Source organism: Manduca sexta, unplaced genomic scaffold (genome assembly GCF_014839805.1).
Source record: "Manduca sexta isolate Smith_Timp_Sample1 unplaced genomic scaffold, JHU_Msex_v1.0 HiC_scaffold_3261, whole genome shotgun sequence".
Classification (NCBI taxonomy): Eukaryota; Metazoa; Arthropoda; class Insecta; order Lepidoptera; family Sphingidae; genus Manduca; species Manduca sexta.
Window position 1 is genome coordinate 4,345 of NW_023594310.1, and position 4,766 is coordinate 9,110.

At 29.8% G+C, this 4,766-nt stretch overlaps 2 long non-coding RNA genes across 2 annotated transcripts; both read right to left on the reverse strand.

Annotated features, from left to right (window-relative positions):
- Window positions 1-705: 705 nt before the first annotated feature.
- On the reverse strand, window positions 706-2,008 carry LOC119192842. The gene is made up of 2 exons (XR_005113761.1): window positions 1,833-2,008; window positions 706-1,102 (listed from the first exon to the last, which is right to left on the reverse strand). It is a non-coding gene; the product is annotated as an uncharacterized LOC119192842 (long non-coding RNA).
- Window positions 2,009-2,324: 316 nt separating this feature from the next.
- LOC119192841 lies at window positions 2,325-3,253 on the reverse strand. The gene is made up of 3 exons (XR_005113760.1): window positions 3,053-3,253; window positions 2,866-2,986; window positions 2,325-2,414 (listed from the first exon to the last, which is right to left on the reverse strand). It is a non-coding gene; the product is annotated as an uncharacterized LOC119192841 (long non-coding RNA).
- Between the last annotated feature and the right edge of the window lie 1,513 nt (window positions 3,254-4,766).

The window sequence follows — 4,766 nt, forward strand, 5'->3', positions numbered from 1 at the left end:
CTAGTGTAGCAAGTGAACAGCTGTTTAGCTGAACAGTTGTACGATGAAAGGAGACATTCTGAAGGAATGCCGAAAAATTGCTTTTTTATGTATTTTTTATAAAACAGTACAGTATTGAACAGTTAAAATCATTTTTATAGTTTATTCACGATTTGTCTGTTCTCGGCCGAGATTTTATTTTATTCTCGGTCTCGGCCGAGATTTTATTTTATTCTCGGTCTCGGCAGAGATTTTATTTTATTCTCGGTCTCGGCCGAGATTTTATTTTATTCTCGGTCTCGGCCGAGATTGAAAAACCCGTCTCGTTCGGGCTTTAAAACTATTGATTTTTGAACAAAGAATGCTAAGATGTAAGACAACTCATAAATTTTATTTGTTATGCTTTAATGAATCATGTTGAACAAAATTTTATATATTTTCATTTAGTTGGTTCTTTGCATTTTTTTCCACAAACGAATTAAATATAAAATTACTTGTTCTTATTTATAGCTATAAAAGCAGTAAAATTAGGTAAACATGTTCCACATGCAAAAATACTGTAGACCGGTGTTATTTTTGATATTTTTATTGAAACATCAAATCTTTTGTATTCCTTATCTTGCCATGAGCAACTCAAGTAAATTGTAATTATTGGGTTTGTAAAATGTTTTTGATAAAAAATGTGTGTGTACCTGACATTATCAGCATTTAAATAAATACACAAAGGCTATTTTTATCTTTTATTTTAATGTAGAACTTAAATTACTTCCTATAACATAATTTGTATCTTTATAATAATATATTAAGTAATTATTTTGGCTCGCAAGAGGCAGTTTAGTTTATACTTGAAATAGTATTTTAATTTGGATTTTCTGATTGTTCTAATCTAAAAAGGATGATAAAATAAAGTTTAAACAAAGAAGTTGATATTACAATTTATGAAAAAACCACAAATACTTGAAGGCACAGCTTTGGAGACAATCTTCTAAATTTTAAGAAAATTTTGAACTTAGTCTTCATTTTTTTTGGATGCTATAGCATCATCGTCTGCAGTTTCATCAGCTGTGCTGACGTCGTTTACGTCAATGCCCGTGTCATTATTGGAGTTGTTGGCTAGTTCCTCCTAAAAATAAAAGTTCTATTTGAAAATAATTGCTAAACTCATCTTCTCAGTAACTGTGGTATAGAGTGATGGTTGCTACTTGTTAACCACAATTTTCAATAAACAATCCCACTCTTAATCTTTGATTTGATCTTGAAAATTAAACAATCAAAATAAGTAATTTCTAAGAATGTTAAAAAACTTTGTTCCGATTGTACCATTTTGAGATGGATTGAAAAAGCGATTGGGATAGTTTATTTAAAATTGTGGTAAATTATATCCATAGGTTCATTAAATTAATTCACCAGGAAAAATATATTATGATTTACGAATATATATATGCCATGATGAAAATATTTGGGGATTGTAGAACTAAAACATTCTTGAACTTTGTCATTCTTTAGGACTTTGTAACCATTACAACCTTCCAAGATCATTAAAAAATTCAATGTCATTGTAGAATTATAAAACACTGGTATTCTATTGCACTTGTAAACCTGAGGAATTGGCCTACTTACCTAGTTTACATATTACTGACCCAGCACAATGGTAGTAATACAATGTATTATCAAAGTGAGTCAAATAAGCTAGTCAATTGCTTGATGATAAGTGTTTATTGGAGAAACCAGATATTATGTTGGTATATACCTTCTTTACATAGCTGGGTTATTGCATATAAGAGACCACTATAAGTTTAGTTATTTTAACCCCTAGTTACTATGCTACTTTACTTTATAAATGAAATACTTACCTTTATAACTTCAACAAAACTGTTGGCTTCATCCAACATTTGTTTGTACTGAGCATTCTCCTCCTTTAGGTCTTCAATTATTTTTCTCAATTTTTCATTTTCTTCCAAAGCATCTTGTAAAGCAATTCTATAATAATAAATGTATAAAAAATATTTGTGGTTATTGTAAACATACTACACAATAAAAATAGATACAGTTAACTGTTGCTTTAGTAAAAGTATCAAAAAACACAAATGGTTTGTTGTAACCTACAGTCATTGGAGAAATAATTTATGTTCAGTAATTTAAGAGTATTATATTAAAAGTGCTGTATGCAATACAAGATTAATTAAAAGATTACACCAAGGGTGTATAAAGTATAGATAAATACTCAGATAGCCTCTCCAACTTTTTGACATTGTCAAGTACTAACCACACAGAATGTTTCAAATTCACTTACTGAAAGCTTCTCAGCTAATATTTGCCAATATTTTTCAGATGCACCATCAGGGTTGGTGAGGTCATCCTCGGAGATCTGTGTATCCAGGTTTGCCTGTGTCTCCTTCGTTGACAGATTCTTACGCTTCACCTCTCCTATGTCTCTGGAAATACATTTAATTAACTAATTTAGATCTACATGGTCATTAGTGAAATTATGTAGTAAAGGTTTTTTTCTATTTAATTATAAGATTTATCATTAATTAGATAATGACCCTTTAATAATATAACTATTAAATGCACTTATTACTTAACCTTGCTTTAAGCTAATTTATAAAGTATCTTAGCATAACTTAAATGTGAACCTAATATGGCAATACAATCGCCTTTATTGCTCCTATTATATGTTATTCTGTGTATTTGGTTGGGTAAAGGTTGATGGTTTGATAAAACGAACATGTAAAAGTGGCTAATTCATGCTTGTTCGAGACAATATTTTGAGAATTTACAAAACTATGTTTTAACAATTGGATTATTAAGCAATATAATTACTTTTACACTCACTTGCATAGCTAATAAGAAACTGAGTCTGTTGCTCTGTTAGGGTTTACTTACAAAGGACTTTCTTGCGAGAGTTGATGTTTTAAACTTTTATCGGTCTACCCACTAAATTTTCTCTATCTGCAGCCGTGCGTTGTAATGTTCTCAACGACTTCCTGGTGATTTTCGTTACCTCCTAAAATAATATAAGTGTTAGATTAATGTAACCCCAAATATAAATAAATCAATATTTGATACTTACCTGTGGCTCTTGGTCGCTCATGATGAAGACGTGCGTATCTGGTAAACTAAAAGTCAACTATGTGTATTTATAATTCAGATTTGGGTACAATTTCATGAATAAAACGAAAACAATTCCCCCGTTCTGTTGGGCTAAACAAGAGACAAAATGACATTTGTTAGCATCTTCCCGCCATTATTAACTATCAGTGTTGCTAACTTTTTGGTGTTGCATACTCGTTATAAGTAAGTGTTAATTATAAATAACGACCTAAAACAATAATTTACAAATATTATACTAGTGGTCCAATGTCTTTTCAGAGTTGTAAATTATATTACTTGTCACAAGAATAAAATATTTTCCGCTGTAATTGAAGTTGCAAACTACCAATATTATGATCATTCATTCGTTCTTAGCTGCGCCTTTGATATTACCTATGTTGTATGTGTTAATATTTATAGTTACCTGTGCAGAAGTCATAAGGAAATGTCATGTTATTGACGTCTAGCAGCTGATGGGCTGAGATCATTGACGTGCTGAGATCGTTTTCGTGAATGCGTTGTTTATATCATTAATAAAACAACGTTTTGCGAGTTAACAATACATTTCATAAAATGAAATGATTTCACAGTATTAATTTACAAGTGTAGTGTGTGAAAATACTGTCGAAAATGTAATCGTATATAGTGGACATAATTTTCGGTGTTAACGATTTTTCTTTGCAATTATTTGTATGTACTTGAGGGTTTATCTTATCGTATATAGAAAATTTTATCTACGGTGTATTAGTTTTTTTTATCGTTTAGTGTAAGGGGGAATTTATTAGAAGAAATGGATAATTTAAAGTAAGTTTTATCAAACAAGTTTACCTGTTTAAGTGTTAGTACTTGGCATACATACGTCAATAGAAGTCAAGGTTGCTATTGAGTTTTCTCATGTACCCAGTTTGCAGATTGTGAAATTAGCCATCTGTATACAAACAATGTTCTTTCACTTTGTGTTCCAAGTAGAAACGCTAGGCTATCCCGAACCAATAGTATTCATGGATATTAAATTTCTAAAATTAAATAGATTTTCTACACATAATTGATCGTAGATACGCAAAAGGGATCCAGCCCACAAAATTACACTTTTGAAATAGTGAAGATTGAAGTTTAAATCATATTTTTGCTCATTGATATTATATTTTGTTAATAACAATTTAAAATCAACACATTTTGACTAAGATGTTTTTACTAATGGAAAATATTGACCTTATAGACTAGAATCAATTTGGCATACTTGGCTCATTTTTGACCATACTGTGAGTTGGATCCTTTTATGCCATCTATGTCCAATTATATATGTAAATGTCATCATCAACTGTTGGATAATTAATGAAGCCATTTGTTATAGTTTTTACTAGAATATAATAAAAATATAAACCTAAAAGGTCTTGTAGAAGATGACATTTTATTTATTAGATTATTAGTCACCGGCTTGATGTAAACAAGCATTTCCTACTACAATTTTCTTAATTTAAATAACTTTATAAGACTAAATGAAAAATCTGAAGTGATGTAATAAATCTGAAATAGCCTTTTTATCACAATATTTTTTTAATTAACACCACATAGTGTCAAAAATTGCATTAGGTACAACCTGGATAGTAAAGTTTTAAAATTATGTCTGAATGTTTAAAGAAAATCTCTATTCAAATGATTTCACTTTCATATTTTGTTTACATTTGATGTGT